This window comes from Equus quagga, chromosome 20 (genome assembly GCF_021613505.1).
Source record: "Equus quagga isolate Etosha38 chromosome 20, UCLA_HA_Equagga_1.0, whole genome shotgun sequence".
NCBI lineage: Eukaryota > Metazoa > Chordata > Mammalia > Perissodactyla > Equidae > Equus > Equus quagga.
The window spans coordinates 32297325-32316852 of record NC_060286.1 but is presented as its reverse complement, the minus strand read 5'-3'; positions in this window follow the sequence as shown (position 1 = coordinate 32316852).

The window sequence follows — 19528 nt, the reverse complement described above, 5'->3', positions numbered from 1 at the left end:
GCCCTCACAGGGTTTGCAGCCCTGAGACCCATGCTCACTGGAACCTGAGCCTTGCTCCTTGCCTTGAGCTGCTGGAGTGTTGTGTGAATCCAGCCACCTCAGAATTAAGAGCTAAGAGAGCATTTCCTCTCCTACGGGACCTGTTCCAACCCCCTCCATCTCAGGCTGAAAAAAACATTTGCAATTTCCTCCCGCCCACGACTCTCCTCCGATGCGCTCAGCCTTGGGAGTAGTGGAGGACTTTATTATTTGTTAACGAACCCATCACACCCTCCCAAGCTCTCATAAACCCTTCTGAGCATCCTTCTGCAATCCAATCCAAAGGAATAAAAACTGGCCTGGGGAGAGGGCTGGGCTGCTGCAGGTGCATCTAAGATTCCGATTCAGACATTACGAGCTTGCAGGAGGCTCCCTTGTCCCCCTATCACCTCGGCAGATGTGGCCCTTATCTCTCTTTGAATAAATTGCCTCCTGCTTGGAGCAGCCAGCAACTTCACAAGTGGGCCTGCTTCCAAGGCCTGTAATTTGCCAGAAATTAGCAGTGACTAAGATACACCAGCCTCCCTTTGTTCTAGGTGGTGGGGACCAGCTTGTCCCGCAGTTTTCATTTTCGGCGCTGGTCAGAGAGCTGTGGACACAGCCACCCAGAGGCCTCCAGCCTGGGCTTGGGAGCTGTCCTTTTCTAGCGTTTACCTGTGTCTGCTCGACTTCACCCAGGCTGAAGAGGAAGGTACCATTGACCCTCTATGACGTTTGTTCATCTTCTTTGTTTCTCCCCCATTTCCCTCTCGCTCATCTTCCAGAACAAGAAACAGAGTGGGCGGACTGAGGACCATTCTTACTGCTGCATCAAAAACTAAAAGTTTTTCCAAAGACTGCTGAAACTCTCTAAATCCCTGTCCTCTAAGAGCTGGAGGGAAAGGCCACTCAAGATTGTGGCTTTGTAACCGGTCCTCCGCCCGGCCCGGCCCAGGCGTGCCGCCACAGCAACAGGCCACCACCCCAATGACACGGACTCCATTTAATGGAGGTCCATGGCGGGGCCCTGCTCTGCAGTTTAAAGGCTGGGTAACTTTGTACCAGTCATTTCACCTCCCCATGCCTCAGTTTGTGCATCTGTGGAATAGGTATGACGATGCACAATAGGTATGTTCCACAGGGATATATGAAGAGGCAGTGCTGGCTACAGTATTTGCAATGCAAAATCAAAATGCAGGGTCCCTTGTTCAAAAATAATGAAATATTTCAAGACGGCAACAGCAGAGCATTAAACCAAGTGTGGTTCCTTGTGCAGCTGCCCAGGTCGCATGCCCAAGAAGCTGGCCCTATGAGGAGGTATTATTCATTCATTCATTCAGCAAATAGTGGGGATTTTATGCCAGGTACAAGTCACGTTAGCTGACAAATGTCAAGGGCTCAACAGATCTGGTACACAGTGGGTTCTCAATAAACAGTTCCTTTATTTCACGTAAACCTCACAATGTAATACTGCGTGTGTTATAATCTCCATTTCACATATGCAAAAACTGAGACTGCCAGAAATTTATCCAAGGTCCTCAGCTAGTGAGCAAGAAAGGTAAGAGTTGAACCCAGGTCTGATGCCAAGGTCCGGTCCTTTCTGGTTCTGCAGGCAACTCCAGCAGGCAGCCCCGCCCCTGCTGCTGGAGAACCTCCTGGAATCATCGGCCCTTTCTGACCTGGCTAAGAGCCAAACACCCAGGGACGCTTTGAGGGACTGCTTGGAAGCCTGTGGGTCACCAGGGTGAGAAAAGACATCATCAGGGCCCCCGAGAGGCTGTTGGGTACCAACCTGAATGTTAAAGGCACAAAGGCAGACTATGTTGCAAGCCAGACTTTACTGCAAAACTGACTTTTCAATTTTGAAAATGAACCATCTGCCACTGGGAATATAAATGCAGTCATTCCATCAATAAAGCAAGTAAATTTCTTCCAATGCAAAATGTGGTCTAGATTGCGTTGGGTGATGGAGAGGTTTGAATGAGAAAAATTACCTACTATGAACTTGGCACATAACAGGAGCTCAGTACGTACTAGTTCAATTTGAAATTGAGTGGGTCACTAAAGGGAACTGAGATCAGCCTTTTGGTTCCCAGAGCCAGGATGTGTTGGGTGTTGGGCTGTTTTTGCCTTGAAATCAGGCACTTCTCCTTTCCAGACCAGGCTGCCACATATACGAGTGTAGGTTGTGCACTGCACAAAAGGAATAGTTCCCCCCAGAGTTGTGCAGTGCACATCCTGCCAGGGAGGCCTACCTGCTTCCCTAAACCACTGGTAGATCCCCAGAATGGATAGCAATGGACTAGTGCCTCCACCCCTGCCCCATAACCCGTCAAGCCCACCAGCTTCAGCTCTCTAAATAAAGTCTCACCCTAACCCTTCAAAGCTGGCAGTGAAGGGGAGTCTCCACGTGGGGAGGGAGCCTGGTCTCTATAGCTCCAATTGTTGAGGGCCTCCCCAGCCTCCTTAGGGTGTTCTCACTATCACTGTTTCGCCCCCAGGCAGCACTGGGGGGGGGGGGGGGTGCTGCTCGTCCTTCACCATCCCTCCTCATTCCCCTTGTTCCCCTTTACCCATCCAAGACCAGACCGAAGCCCTTAATCTAGACTTTATTAGAAGCCCTGTGATGACAAAGGGAAAACAAAGAGAGGCATGCAGCTGGGCCATCTGTCTGGCTTGCTAGCTTCAACTCTCCCGAGAGCCCAAGACCCCGCCCAGCCCCACGGGATTCTGGGCCAGTGCAGGGAATTCACCCGCCAACTGGTCCCTTCCCTCCTGCCCTGGGAACCTTCGCCCTCAGGGAGGAGAAGCCTCCGGGGAGCGATTGCACTTTCCTTCCGGAGGGAATTTCCTCCTTCAGCCTGGAAAAATCGAAGAGGTCGATCTGGGGGAAACAGACAGTCAAAATTCTAAGCAACCTGCATCCTGCTTCTCTTGTTCTCTCTCTGCCAACATTTTCCGGAAGCTTCTGTCTCGACAGCCCTCAGGGAAGGAGCACTGGGGTTTGGGGTCAAGAGACCTGGATTCGAAGCCTGACTCTGCGTGAACCAGCTGTGTGACCTCTGGGGAGTCACTTCACTCACCGCTCTGGCCCTCACTGTCCCCATCCGTCAAGTGGGGGCAATATGGGCCTCCCTCACAGAGCTGCTGGGAGGATCCTTGAATGCTGAGGGGAAATTGTGTCTTAGTGTTAAGGTCACTGCCATATCCTGCCCTGTGCAGCGTGGATATTTGGGTTCTCTCTGGAATTGGGTTGTATCCCAGAGCAGACCGGGCAATCGAGGCTCAAATTAACAAGGGGCCAACCCCTTGTTAACGCTTCCCATGAAGATACCAGCTACTGATGGCTCCTCTCGGGTTCCCATGCAGAAAGAAGAGGAGTGGCGAGAGCCCTCGCCCTGAAATTTTCACAAGAAAGCCTCTTCCCATGTGATTATTGGTCTGTTGGTCCTGTTGGTGCAATTAGCAAGGGGGGAGCAGCTGTGAGTTCAGACCAGCCAGCTCTGTTCCTGTTCATAAGAAAGGAGGGAAGAACATCAGAGACACGGAGAGAAAGAGGGAGAGACCGTGACCCAGAGAGCCCATAGAGAGCCTGGGGCAGCTAAGGAGACACACAGAGAGAGAAAAAGAGGCCCAGAGATAGAGCGGAACACGTAGAGGATGAGACAGAAGAGTCGTGGGGGCTGCGTCTAGAAAAGGAATCTTAATAAGAAAAACAAAAGCCAAATTTGCTTTGCTGCAGGCCTAGGGCCTTCCACTCCAGTGTCTCAGGCAGAATCACCTGTGAGGTATATGCTGAGTACTTTGCATTAGACAAATGTGCTAATTAATGGAGTTCCCCCTCCTCTCAGCTCAACCCGCTCCCTGCCTGGCCCTTTGCTGTCATCGGCCAGGTGAAGTGCACCATTCCTTCTTCCTTGTCTGACCTTCCCATCCAGCCTTGGCTCCCAGTGAACTCTCCTTACTCCCGGGCAGCAGGGCTTACCCGCTCTGTGTCTCAGTTTCCTCATCTGTCAATGGGGATACTAAGAATATTATTACCATGATGGGTGGTGGGGATGAAATGACTTCTCGCCTGAAGCACAGAATGTGGTACCCGGCACACAGTGAGCGCTCAGTAACTGTTAACTAGTCCAACGCGTGGCGTGTTAAGACACGGACGGCAAAGAATCCAGAGACCTATGTTTTCCTCTTGGCTCTGCCACACTCAAGCAGGTCACTTCCCTCTTCTGGGCTCTGTTTCTCCAAATGTGCAATGAAAGTGTTGGAGTGAATGGCAGTGGCTTTCCAACTTTGTGATGGCAAGTCACAGTGAGAAAGATTTGAACGTTGCAGTCCAGTGAACACGTAGGTACTTCTGTAACTGAAACAAAACTGATACAAACCAGCACTCACCCTGCCTGTGTGCCACGAGCTGGGCTGTTTCCTCTTCTCTTCTGTGTGAGTGGTGATCTCTAACTGGATGTCGCAACCATGGGTGGGTCACAACTGCAGTGTGAAGAGCACGGGGCAAGGGTCCTCAGAGGCACTGAGAGCCCGCCTCTCTGGGAAAGAGGGACCCCCATCAGGCAGGACGTCAGGCCTCGTACCGCCCGTCCCTCCCGCCTCAATCAGGATAGCCTAGCTCTCTGTTTTATTTATTGGGCTTCTCTGTAAGGGTTAGTTGGGAAAGTGTTCTCTGGTTAGACACAAAAAAACAAGAAAAGATTGAAACCAACTGGACTGGCAGACACCGGGTGATTCTGAGCTTTGATGTTCTATGATTCTGTCGTTTGAAGTGAAGTGAACAAAGTGAGTAACTATGAAAACAGAATAAAATTTTCTGGGAAAAGATGGAGTTAGAATTATTTCATCTGGAGAGGACTTACAAATTTATTTCAAGTAAATACATGATTATTATGCGTTAAATAAAATGTTTATGTTTATCGAATGCCTTCTGTGTCCCAGACCTTTTACATTATTCCATGTGATCCTCACCCTAAACCTGTGAGGAAGGGTTTCCTATCCCTATTGTATGGATAAAGAAACTGAGGCTCAGAGACATTCAGAACTTGCCCAAGGTCACAGAGCCATGAAGAGCATCTTCTTTCCCAAGAGGAGAAGCGAAGAGGAGATAATCTTGAGCAAGAGAGAGCCCCATGGGAACACCTAAGGGCGCCTCAGTTTTCTCCTTTGTAAAATAGAGGAATGCTAGCACTCACCTCTCAGGGCTGCTATGAGGATTGATGGAGATAATGTGAGTGCCTGGCTCATAATAGTTGCTCAATAAATGGTAGCTTGCTGTGGTTACGATCCTTCCATTTTAAAAGCTAAACTCCACCCACAGAACACCCACCCACACACACACACACAACACACACGCACACATAAACCATATGCTGGTACTAAAATCCCACCCTATATGCTCAGTTTCAGGACAAAGTGACACAGTACACATGGGCTCTAATCAAACATCACAGTATGAGGGGCTGACCCCGTGGCCGAGTGGTTAAGTTCACGTGCTCCGCTGCAGGCGGCCCAGTGTTTCGTTGGTTCGAATCCTGGGTGCGGACATGGCACTGCTCATCAAACCACACTGAGGCAGCGTCCCACATACCACAACTAGAAGGACCCACAACGAAGAATATACAACTATGTACCGGGGCTTAGGGGAGAAAGAGGAAAAAATAAAATCTTTAAAAAAAAAAAAATCACAGTTTGGGACTGCTCGTACTGCTTTTGACACAATTTCTAAAAGGACACGTCCACTGCCCCCCGGCACACTCTCCTCTCCTTGGCAGATGAAAAGAACAAAGAGAAAGGAAGACTCTTTCCTTCCAAAACAGGGGTTCCAGCCTCCCCGCATCTCTGAAATGGCAGCCACCATAGAGATCACCCAACTGCATCCTCCAGCCCATTTTACACCTGAGGAGACTGAGGCCCAAAGAGGGCAAGGAGTGGACCCAAGGTAGCACCGCATGCTTGTGGAAGAGCTGGGCCCAGAACCACAGAAACCCAGTTTCAAGCTTTTATAACTCCAAAGGTGGGGATTTCCTTAGCATCCTTGGGTTTCCTGGCATGTTCACCTTCATGTGACTTGGTGCCAGATCCTAATCTGAGTGTCCCCTGACTTCCCAACAGCCTTCGGCTCACGGGGCTCTGCCTGCAGATATGATCAAGACAGACTTTCCTACCAAAACTGCCAGTCTGCCTCACAACAGAATCCAAACTTAGATGATAACAATCAGTCACACAGGGAGGCAGGCACAAGTGTTTGCCATTAATGTGTCCTTCTTCGCCAGACTGTGAGCTTCCTGAGGGCAGGGACTTCATCTTTCTGGCCACATGATCTGGGGTGGGCTGCTCACACTCTCAACGGCTTAATTTCTTCATTTTCTTCGTAGGAATCATGGGAGAATTAAATAAGATAATTCATATAAAGAGCTGAACATGATACCTGGAACCTAGTAAATGCTTAGTAAGTGTTAGTTATTATTATTGTCTTATTGATTTCTGTTATTATTTGTGTCCTTATCACCTAACATATCACAGTCCTGGCAAAAACACTGAGGCTCAGCAAATTTGTGGGAAATAATTGTGCCAGGCATGGTGCCACTTATTAATCACCTGCTATCTACAGAATTTCTACTAAGGGCTTGTATCAGTCAGCTATTGCCATGAGATACTGTGTAACAAACCACCCCAAAACTCAGATTATTAAAACAGCCATCATTTATTCTCACTCAGGGGTCTGCAGGCCAACAGGGGCATCTGGGGACCAGAATGAAGGGGAGCAGCTACCAGGAAAATTTTCTGCATGGAGAGAGCAGAAGTGCAGAAGGACAAGTGGAAATACACACAGTCTCTTATTGCCTAGGCTGGAACTGGCATGCTGTCACTTCTGTCCACTCGTCATTGGTCAAAGCAAGTCACACAGTCAGCCTCAATGTCAGTAGGGTGGGAAAATCCACTCTGCCTCGGTGAGGCTGAGGCAAGGGTGTGGGTGTGTTACACGAGCACAGGGAGGTGAAGAATTGCAACCAGTTATCCCCCTTGCCACAGTGCTAACTCATCAAGTCAATCTCCAAGCAGCAGGTGACTGAGGGCACGTGTTTTCCTCCCATCGACACCCACGAACCACTAGAAGGAGGCACCCCACCAGGATCCTTGGGAGGAAAAAACATCTCAGACCAAAAGTGAAATGTATTCTGAAGCATTTTGCAAGTCTAAAATGTAAAGTGTAAACAAACAGACAATAATTCCTCTCATTTTGCCCTCTGAAGTTGGGGTGTTCGTACAAACCCTTCCTAACAGAGTGTTTAATTTGGAGAAGCTGAAAATCAAGCTGACAGTCTGTTGTTTACAAGCAAATTATAGGGTCTGGAAGTATGAAGAAAGCATAGTTCAAGCCCACGGATTATTTTTCCCATTTGGATTAAGTGACGATCTTAACCTAACAACACCCCTCGTTTTAGGAATGCCCCCCGCTCCTTTCGCTTCTCCAAGGCATCGGGCCCAGTCTGATGGGAGTGGGCAAAGTCCAGAGGGCAGAAGGCCAAGTGGACAGATTGATAGGGAGACAGAAGCATCGGGAGCTCCAGGTGTCCCCATGGCGTGTCTCTGTGGGACACCCTCCATCCTTGGAGCTTGGTCCTCTCAGACCTCCCTGGGAGACGGTGCTGGAAGGAAGGGCAGAGGAAGCAGAACTGTTGTGGCCAGGGATGTGGAAGGAAGTCTGTATTTGCTCCCTTACAGCAGCAAAGACTGTTTACCTCCAAGTCTGTGTTTTTCGAGGAAGTGGAGACTAGCAGAGGAAAAACGTCCTTGTGAAAACATTTCCATGAATTTATGTCGCTCATCTGGAAGGCTGCAACCCCTCAGCGAGGCCTCTGGGATTTGACGTGGTCAGGATGAGGCTGGCCTGCCTCTGGCTGCTCGGAGTCCACAGCCACCTGGTAACAGGCCTGCTGGATCCCCGATGGAAGAACACGGGCCAGGCTGTGAGGGTACAGGTGCTACCCTGGGCTCTGCAGGGCCGAGGAGAGAGGCACACACATCCCACAGGGCCCTCAGTAAAATTCAGATCCATCTCTCATCTGAGGAATAAGCAAGGGAATCGGAAGATCTGGGTTTGAGGTCCCAGGTCCGCTTGTGCAGGGACGTGTGACCCTGACAAGTCACTGAACTGCTCTGAGCCTCAAGGTCCTGTTCTTTTTTTCTTTTTTCCCTGCTTTATCTTCCCAAACCCCCCCTGTACACAGTTGTACATCTTAGTTGCAGGTCCTTCTGGTTGTGGGGTGTGGGACGCTGCCTCAATGTGGCCTGACGAGTGGTGCCATGTCCACACCCAGGATCTGAACCCTGGGCCGCCGCAGTGGAGCGCGTGAACTTAACCACTCGGCCACGGAGCCGGCCCCAATCAAGGTCCTGTTCTTAAAGTGGGTTAAACCTCCTACCTCGCAAAGCTCTTGTGGAGACGAAATGAGGAAATAAGTATGAAAAGACCATTCACCTCCCTCCTAAACAGGGCTGGCCTGGGCCCAGGCACAGGAGTCCGTAGGCACAGGTCCTCTGTTGGAATGGTTCTGTGGAATAGGAATAGGTTCTGGGAAGCTACTGAACTAAGCCAAAGGATGATACTTGGAGTTCATGGGCCACCTGGGGAGCCAGGTGGATTTCATCGGGGCCGGAGGAGAGACCTGGACAGTCAGGGTGACACACGAGAGGAGGCTTCCAAGGAAGTCTTCTTGGAAGAGGGAGAAGGGCCTTGGAAGATAAGTAGATACTTAAATAAGTAGTACTAGCACTTAGTACTAATCTAATCTGCCTTACTTGTCTAAGTACTACTTAGATAGTACTAAGTGCTAAGTATTTAGTACTTAGATAAGTGGGGCAGCACTCCAGGAAGGGAGAGAGTTGTAAGTAATGGCCTGGAGGGTAGATTGCCAGCAATATGTTTGGAAAAGGCCAACTGGATCAGTGTATTGAGTGGAGGAATAGTGCAGAGCAGTGAGTGGGGGTGAAGAAAGAAGGGGAGAGAAACAGATGGCAAGGAGACTTGAATGCCAGGTCCAGGGGTTGAGACCTGTACCAACTAAAAATTTTTCAGGAGCAGATGATGGGAAAAACCAACTCAAACTAGCTTAAGCACAAAGGGAATGGATCAGCTTACACAAGTGAAACGTTTGGGATTAGGGGATTGAGCTTCAGGTAAAGCTTAATCCAGGATCATCTTGTCTCAGCACTGCTTTCTCAGTGTTGGCTCCTTTCTCCAGGCAGGTTCAAGTCCAGAGGGGGAAATGGAGTCTCTCTCGCAGAATTCCAAGCCAGCATCTAATTATATGTCACTTGCCTATCTTCTAACTGATCCCTGTGGCCAGGCAGGCCTCTCCCGTGGAACCGGGGGTGGTGTTAGTCCTGCATAAACTGCATGCCAGAGACTCGAGAGTGGGTGGTCTCCTGTGGACACTCAGGGAACCTTTCCCAGAAGGAGAGGGCAGCAAGCACACCCCACTGACTCATCCTGCCAGCAAGGTGCCCACCAGGGCAGCCTCCCTGGGGCCAGCATGACACACTGGGAGGTGAGACCTGTACTCACAGGAATGGACCCAGCATTTCAGCAGATGCTCCATGGCCTCCACAAAACAGAAAATTAGCTCAGTCACCGCCCACCCATACCAGCTCCACGCAATACTTGGGATGCCTTGTCCTGGGTCCTTGCCTCTCAGGCAGTGCAGAGAGATGGGCGATGGGACAGGGTGGGGCTGGAGTGATGGCCAAGCCCAAGAAGTGGGAGCCTGGAGGAAACAGCTGTCCCCAGCCCTCCGCAGACATCAGCGTCCTGGTGGCTTCATCAGCCCCCTCCCCCACCCTCATATCTTCTCTCCCTTTTAATCCAGCAAAAACCTTTTACCTTTTTTCATCTGCAGTGGAGTCCGAGGATTTAGATCTTTTGCATTTCAAATATTTATTCATGTTTTAATTTAAACCCCTAAAACTAATTCTGGGGACTCCGCACACCACGTGGCCCCCTGAGAGCCTGATTCCATTTCTCATCCTTGCCCCTTGTCTCATCAGACTAATGTGGGATGATGGGATTTGTTTGTGCGGGTGTGTTTTTAGGAGAAATAAAAAAAAAAAGAGAGAGAGAGAGGGTTTTTGAGATATTAAGCTGTTGTTTTAGTCTGTTAAATTTCGATGGTTTCCATGGTAACCAGTAAGTTTGCTTCTTTGTTCTCCCCAATTTTCTGGAGAAGCAAAGGCAACTCTCGGGAGCTTCTCCAGCAGGTCTGGATCAGCTCCCCCGAGTCCTGGTTTGGGAGCTGGGCCAGCTGCAGCCCCAGCGGTAAGCAGCTGCCCCCTCAGATTCCCTCACCCACTAGTAGCCAGAACGATCCCCGATGTTGACCCCACTCCCCTTCCCAGGCCTCCCCGAGGCTTGGGACTAGTCTATCAAGGTCCAAGTGGTCCATGTGCATGCTGGGAGCCCAGCCAATGCCCCGCAGGCTGCAGGAGGCATGGGGTGAGGCAGCGGGAATCGGGGATAAGCCTGCCTTGGCCTTTCCAGCTCCACACCCTCCTGGGGAGCCTGTCTGCAGGCTCAGACACCCCCGCTGCCTGGACTTGAGGACGGCCATCTTGGGCTCTTCCTCCTGGGAGCCAGGTCAGAGTCACCCTCACTGTGTCTGTGGGCTCAGCTGGTTCTCCGAGCTCAGCCCCCAGCATCCCTAGCTGAGTCTGGGCTACCCTGTGCTCAGAAGTCTCGCTCGCCAGCGGAGGCTATCCTGGGAGTGAGCCTCCTTCTTGCTCCCCATCTCCCAGTCTCGGGTCCCAGTCCCAGCTCCCAGTTACCGTCATTTCTGCTTTAGGCCCTTTCCTCTCATCTTCCAGAACGCTGCTTGTTGATTGTTGGCCCTGATACACAGGGTTGGCAACCCAGCCAGGGTCCTGGCAGGAGACAGAGGGCCCCCCCAAACAGGGGATTGGGACTGTTTACAGGGCGTGGCCAGGGTTAAGGAAACCTACACGGGGTATTGAAGCTCCCCAGGGCTAGACACAGCACCGGCCCCTAGGCGTGCTGGGACATGGGGACAAGGGGCGGGAGCAGTCCTCCAAGGCTGGGGATAGAGCCACAGCTGCAAGAAAGGGCTGCCCCTTGAGGCTTGACTCTCGCTAGAGAGAACAGCCACTGCTGACTCACGGCCCAGCAGCAACCCAGGCCCCTCCGCCCTTCTCCCTTTGGCCAACCCCAACCAGAAGCCAGCAGGCAAGGGGGACCATCGATGCCGTGGGGACAGGTCAGCCCCTCCCCCGGCACTGGGCAGGGCAGAGAAGGGCACAGCTGAGTCTGGGGGTGAATGGAGAACAGCCAGCACAGCAGGCTCCCTGGCTCCTCACTGCCTCCCACCTCCTGCATCCTGGGCTCTTGGCCAGTCCCCGAACCTCTCTCCCACCCATGTATTCAGATTAGGACATTCCCAAGGGGTCCTATTGGCCATGCTGCATCCGGACCACCACCAACCTGTCTTGAGCAGGCACTTGCAGGTGCCCCGTGGCCCCGGTAGTCCCAGGCAGGACTGGGTGCCGGGTGGGTGCCATCCAAGAGGGCTGAGGAATGCAGGCACTTGATCCCAAGGCCTCCTGAGGGAGCACTTTCCCTGCCTGTTCCCGCCCCATCCTGCAGGCCGCCCTCCATCGGCTCCTCCTCCTCCTGGTCCCTCAATCCCCATTCTAAGCAGAACCATTTCCCTCTTTTCAATCTCCTTCAGCCAAAGCTCACCAAGCCTCTGCCCTGAGCCTGGTCCTTCAGTGGGCTCGGCGGAGAAGAGACCACGGGACCAGCCCTGGCATCCAAGAAGTTCTCGGCCCAATGTATTGGCCTGGGCGGGGGGAAGGTTGAATTTTAACTGGGTTAAGGCCACCACACAGGCCCAGGAGAGAGACTGCCTTAAGTGCATCAGCTTGTTTCTCAGCTAGCCAATCAGGTGGACCCACTTGACACCCAAGGCCACAGGCTGGTGGAGCTGATGGAAGGCAGGTCTTCAGAATGGCCGTGGGGCGGGGCTTGAAGAGAAAACTGGGCCAGGAAGGCCACTTTGCCTGCAGGGGACCTGCCCAGGAAGTGATGGAAATCCCTGAATGGGAGAATCATCATCTGTGGCTTACTGGGTGGACGGTGCCAGCCGGGACATCAGGAGGCCTGGGGTTCTGCCCTGGTCTTACCACCCTCTCCATGTGTGACTTTGGTTGGTTCTTCAACAATTGGGACCTACTTCTTTGCCTGGTAAGCAGAGAGCCTGGACCAGCTATCTCTGAGTGCCTCCCCAGCTCCAAATGTTAGGAAAACCAGCCTCTGCCCATCCCGTAGGCCTCTTTCCAAGGAGGACTCTGGAGAAACCCTGTGTGGGGTGGGGTTTTCTCCCTGCGAACGTGTTTGGCAGGAGGAGAGAGCAGAGTGGAACTTCGGCTGCCTGCCATGACCCCTGGGCCAGGAGGCCAGCAGGCCCGCCCAGAGCAGGTGAGAGTTCAGGATGTGAGCGGGTTTTTCCCCCGAAGCTTCTCAGGCTGGAGCTGAGGGGAGTATCAGCAAGCTGGCGGTGTGCCGCCTGAGTCAGCCCAGCTCTGGCCTCATTCGAGGAAAACTAACTGCAGGAGGTCAGGAGGTCTGGTGTCAGGCAGTGTGTGTGTGTGTGTGTGTGTGTGTGTGTGTGTGTGTGTGCGCGCGCGCACGCGTATGCCATTGTATGGCCCATGGATGAGCAAATGTTCACAAGTGTGTAATGCTGACATCATCTGACGCATACCTGACAAATGCCATCACGGTTCTAATAGTCTTAAAATATTTTAAACCATTCTTACCTGCTGATAAAAAGCCACTGCCCCAAACACCCCATGAGTGGCTCCTGTTGCCTCAGCTCCTCCTGGACCCCTGGGACCACCCCATGAGCCTCTAGCTAAGGTTACCTTCTGACCCCGCTCCAGGGAAGGAAAGAGAGTGTTCTGGTTGGTGGAGGGGAAAGGAGACACTACCTCTTGTTCAGGATCTTGGCGGTTGCCTTGCACCTGTGTGCCCCGCTGTGCGAGGGTTTGTCCCTGAAAGCTCCAGTGGGTTGGTTTCACAGAGAGCCTGTCCCTCACTTTTCCACAGCAGTTTGATAAAAGGTGTCCCTTCTTATTATTTCAGAGGAAGGAATCTGAAGTTTGGGGCAGGACAACCAAGGTCCCAGCCCAGCTTGGCTCAGGGAAAGTAGCTCAGAAAAGCTGACGATCTGCCTAAAAAACTCAGCCAGAACATAGAGGAGCCAGGATTTGGACCCAAGTAGTCCAGGTCACACTAGGCCCAGTGTCTTACTGTTCCAAGTGGGTCTGGGAACCAGCAGCATCAGAAACATCTGCTAAGCTTCTCACCTCCACAGGAACCTCCCCACACATTTGTGAGGAGCAACACAACAGGGCGGCTCCATTCAGCAGGTGAGGTCACAGGAGCCCACGTCCCAGAGCCAGGACTCAAACCCAGTGTCCTCAGGCCAACAGCTGGGCTCTTAGCCCTGCCCCCAAAGACAGTGAGATGGTCACAGGGACCCCAGGGCACAACTGTGTGTTCTCTCTTCCGATATGTGGCATCACACACAGGGGTAGCATTTTCTTAGGTCACTAAAACACCCACTAAGGTACAGGCATCACTGACTAAAACAAGGGAGACCAAAGAATGGGAACCACCCAAAGGTCCATCGATTGATGAAGGGATGAACAAATAGTGGTGTATCCATATGATGGAATATTATTCAGCCATAAAAAGGAACGAAGCACTGCTACATACCATGGTGCAGAGGAAACTTGAAAACATTATGCTAAGTGCAGAAGCCAGACACGATAGATCACACATTGTACGATTCCATTTATGTGAAATGTCCAGAATCGATGGATCCATAGAGACAGAACACAGATTGGTGGTTGACAGGGGCTGGGAGGAGGTGGAATGGGGTACAGGGTTTTCTTTCAGGTGATAAAAATGTTTTGGAGATAGATAGAGGTGGTGGTTACCCAACATACTGAATTTACTAAAAGCCACTGAACCGTACACTTTAAAATCGTTAATTTTATGTTATGTGAATTTCACTACAATTAAAAAAGAAAAAAACCAGGGAGGAGTCAGGCAGTTACAGTGGGATGTAAATATTTTTTAAAAGCCAGCTCTATGTTATTAAACCCTACTGTGTGCTGGGCCCTATATGAACACAGCCAGAACAATGTTATATTAAAGCCATTGGACCCTGGGGTCCGGGTCCTCGCTTTGACTCCCTGGCCAGGGCCACATTCCCCCCCAGGGCTGGACCCTGCCGTGGGCATGCTGACCTTCCCATCTCCCCATCCCCCACTGGGATAGGAGCCCTGTTGCAGAGGCGCCATGTTGTTGAGAAGCATTCCTGATGCAGCCTACCTCTGTTCACTGTTTGTCGCTTTGGTCCTGGGTGACCTTCCACTGCTTCAGTCGTGTATGCTTCACCTATTCAACAAATATTGACTTACTGGGGACCTGGAGCTGGAGGCTGGGCATGCACTGGTGAACCAGACCAACCCAGTCCCCATCCCATGGGCTTTGTCTTGCACAGCAGACAGACAATAAACAAGAGAGAGATGCAAATGATGCTCATGTGAAGCAACCAAACAGGGGTGCTGTGGGAGAGACTAGCGGGTGGACATCTTATAGAGGGAGGTCAGGGAAGGATTCTTGAGGAAACATCAAAGCTGACACCCAAAGGCTGAGAAGGAGCCAACCATCCCAGAATGGAGGGACAAGCATTGTGGCCAGAGAGAATAACCTGAGCCAAGAGGGATGTCATGAAATATAAGACACACTCCTCGTCTTCAAAGAGGACGGAATCCAATAAGAGAGAGAGGCTACTGAGGAGGCCACACTGGACTGTAGGATAAGTGTCAGAAATGGGATTTCAAATTTTGGACTCAACGCTGACCCTTCCCTGGGCTTGAGTCACTCACTGAATCTCTAAAATTCTCACAGAGCTACCTCATTTGCTGCCCTAGATCCTGTCTCTCTCATGTTGCCCATGGGTGGGTGCATTCTGGAACGTAAACATGAGATGTTACATGAATGCCTGTTAAATTCCTGGGGGCCTATTGTGCCAGCCTGAACTTTCCATATCTTGATTCTGTAATGCAGGGTGTTGCTACAGCTTCATCAGAGCCAAGCACAGGGACATAGACCTACACAGAACAGAGCCCAGTGGCAATCCACTGGAGACCTCCTGCCACATGGGAGTCGGTCCCTAACGCATTTTTGGAGTATAGTCATTCCTACATGCCAGGCCCTGTGGATTCAGATGTGAGCAATAAAGTCTTTGCCCTCAAGAAATTCACCATTTAATGGGATGGGGTTGTATGTGAGGGGATCCATGAGTAAGTTGGTTTTGCCAGATCATAAAGTGGCAGGGAACGCAACTGGAGAGGTTGGGCGGGGCAGCTCATGGAAGGCCTTGGAGAGCTTGTTAACGAGACTGGACTTTGCCCTAGACAATAGGAAAGGAACCCTCAACGTTAGGGTTTTAAGTAGGAGTGACACGGTCAGATTTGCATTTTATCTGCATAAAATGTGTAGCAAGTGTGTGATGGATGGATTTGAATGGGACAAGCCACAGGCAGACAATCCAGACAGGAGGCCATGGCAGTCAACCAAGAGAGAGATAAGAAGTGGAAGGTAACAGGATCAGGGAAGCGAGTCAGGATGAGGGTGGTGTTTAAGAGGTAAACCTGTCTGGACCACCTTCCCTCACAGTTATCTCAAGGACTAAATGTGATGGCATGGGGAAGAAACATGGTATTTAGTAAATGCTCAATTGGCAAAACAGGAAGAGGCTCGAGGTAGCCTTACAGGATGGTCAAGAGCATGGTTGCTGGAGCCCGTTTTCCTGGCTTGAATCTTGGCTCTCAGCTTCCTGGCTGTGGGACCTTGAGCAAGTGATGGAGCTTCTCTGTGCCACAGGTTCCCTTCTGGAAAATGGGGCTGATAACAGTAACTATTTCACGGAGGTGTTGCAAAGATTGTATGAGTGACTATGTGTCAAGGGCTTGGACCAGTGCTCGGCACAGACTAAGTACTATTTAAGTGTTGGTTAAAATAACATAATTGATGTTGCACGAGGTACAAGGAAGGAATTATGAATGACTCCCATGTTTCTAGTTTGGGTGATGAGTGTACGTCACTGCCACTGAAGTGGAAACACTTCATCTCCTCTGTGCAATGTTCCAAATCCTTCTGAGAACTCTCGCATCCCTATGGCTCCTGTGGGAGCTGCCTGACCTCAGAGTAGCCCAATTTCCTAGTGGTGGTTGGTTGGTCCAGAGGTGAACACCTGATCCAAGCTAAGCCAATCACAGTCTATAGTAGACAGAATACGGCCCCCAAAGGTGTCCATGTCCTAATTCCTGGACCCTGTGAATATGTTCCCTTACATGGCAAAAAGAGACTGTGCAAATGTGATTAAGTTAAGGATCTTGAGGTAGGAAGAGGATCCTGGATTATCCAGATGGGCCCAATATAATCACAAGAGGGAGGCAGGAGGGTCACAGCCAGAGGAGATGTGACAAGAGAAACAGAGGTCTTAGCCAGAGAGAGATGTGAAGATGCTACTCTTGAAAATGGAGGAAGGGGCCACGAGCCAAGGAATGCAGGAGGCCTCTAGAAGCTGGAGAAGGCATGCAAACTGATTCTCTCCAAGGGCCACCAAAAGGAACCAGCCCTGCCTACACCTTGATTTTAGCCCAGTGCAAGTGATTTTGGACTTCTGACCTCGAAGACTGTTAAGATAGTAAATGTGTGTTGTTTCAAGCCACTAAGTTTGTGATACTTGTTACAAGAGCAGTGAGAAAATAATACACATTCCTTTCCCCAGACGCTAACTCCTGCTACAGCTGAGTAGTCCAAGGGTAGGCATCTTAGGCAAATTGTTTCAGAATTTGTCCTTAAAAATGTTGGAACTGGGACTGAAACAGATTCTGTCTACTTGGCTAAAACTGTAGAATGTAAAGCTCAGGACTGCTACCAGCCACATTTCCTACCATAGAGAAAGCCAGTTTGTGAGGAGAGGGAAGGAAGGCACTGCACAAGGGCAGAGGGACAGAGGCTTGACGGAGGAGGAGGAGTCCCCAGTTCCAGAAGAACCTGAGGCTCCAGGCATCTGCCTTTCCAAACAACTAGCTGGGTTGTTCAGCCTTCCCTTCCCCTCACATGACCCTCTCTTCTTCCATGTGAAATAATCATTGGATTATGGAGTTACAACCAACATGATAATGATGTACTTTACTTAATACACTGCTAGATTGAGTTTAATATTTATATTTGTATAGTTTTGCATCTATGTCCTTAAGAGTAGCCTATAATTTTCTTTCCTTCTTGTATTCTTGTCTGGTGTGGATGATCAGTTTTAACATAGTGTTTTTCTATTTTCTGGAAGAATTTGTCAAGAATGGCTAAAGAGTGACAGTATAATTTTTTTTCATTCCCTGGAAGAATTTTGTTTTGTCTTTGGTGTTGCTTTGTTACCTGTTACTTCAAAACAAATGACCCCACATAGTAGTGGCTTAAAACAACCAGCGTTTTTTGTTATCTCATGATTTTGTGGGTGAGGAATTCAGGCGAGGTTCAGCTGGGTGATTCTTCTGCTCCGTGTAGGGTCAACTGAAGTTATTCTGCGGTATTCAACTGGCAAATGATCTGGTCTGGGGGATCCAAGATGGCCTCACACGTCGGGCACATTGGTGGGGACAGGAGGCAGGAAGGCTAGCCCTGTCAAAACTGTCCAGTGAGAAATCTACATGTGGCCTCTCCAGCCTAGAGATCTCAGGGCTTCCAGAGTGTTCCAAAGACAGAATTGGAAAAAGCCAGTTTCTTAAGGCATAGGCCCAGAAACTGGCACATCCCTTCAACTGTATTGCATTGGTCAAAGTAGCCACAGCGCTCACTTGGATTTAAGGGGATAGAACGAAGACCCCATCCCGCAGTGGGGTCAACAGCACAGTTGACAGTCATCCACCACAGAGAGGACTATTTTTAACTACTGAGCAGATTCTTTTATTAATGATATTAATGGTGAAATAATAGAAAGAAAAATTAATGAAACAGAAGAGAAACATCATCTGCAATATAAGCAACTCCCTCTGTAATATTCTCTCCATTCCCCTTACTTTTTTTAAAAAAATGTGGTAAAATACACATAACATAAAATTTACCATTTTAAATAATTTTAAATAATTTTTAAGTTCAGTGGCATTAAGTGCATTCACATCGTTGTGCAACCATCACCACCATCCATCTCCAGAACTTCTTCGTCTTGAAAATTGAAACTTTACCCATTAAACAATGATTCCCCACTCCCCTCCTCTATGGCAACCACCCATTCTACCTTCTTTCTCTATGAATTTGACTACTCTAGGGACCTCGTGTAAGTGGAATCGTATAGTATTTGTCCTTTTGTGAGTGGCTTATTTCACCTAGCACAATGTCTTCGAGGTTCGTCCATGTTGTAGCACATGTCAGAATTTCTTCCTTTTTAAGATTGAATAATATTCCATATGTGTAGACCACATTTTGTTTATCCACTCACCCACTGATGGACACTCATGTTGCTTTGACCTTTTAGCTATTGTGAATAAGGCCGCTATGAACGTGGCTGTACAGGTATGTGTTTGAGTCCCTGCTTTCAATTCTTCTAGGTATATATACTGGAAGTGGAATTGCTGGGTCATGTGGTAATCATACTTCTAATTTTTTGACAAACTCCCATACTGTTTCTAATAATCTTTTCAAAGAGCCAAGTTTTTGTCTTTAGTGATCTTCTTTATTGTACCTTTGTTTTGTATTCCAGTAATTTCTGTGGTTATCTTTGATAATTCCCTTCTACTCTCTTTAGGCCTATTCTGTTCCTTTTTCTAACTTATATTGGATATTTACCTTATTTATTTTTAGCCTTTCTTCTTTTCCAGTATGAGCATTTTAATGCTATACATTTCTAAGCTGTATCCTACAGTTTCAAAATGTAGAATTTTGTTTTCGTTGAGTCCTAAACATTTTCTAGATTTTCATTACTATTTCTTTTTAGACCCATGTGTTATTAGAAATGAATTTTAATGTTCAAAACTTTATGAAATGGGTAGATGGATATTTTTAAATAATGGATAAAATAAACAAATGGATATTTTTAAACTTGTATTTTTAGAGTTATCTTCTATCCATTGCATTATGATAACATGGTCAATATGAAAGATTTTTAAAAATAATTGTTGAGATTTACTTTATAATCTAATCTGTAGTCAATCTTAATTCTCTAATATCTTATTAACTTCATTTTAGCATTATTATTTATACATCTGCATTTATAATTATATATTATCCTATAACTATGATTAATGTGATATAGCTTCTTTATTAATATTATTATTAATGTTAATACCTAATTAATATCTGTAATGTGAAATCTCTAATTGCTGGATGCAATGTTCTACATACATACATCAA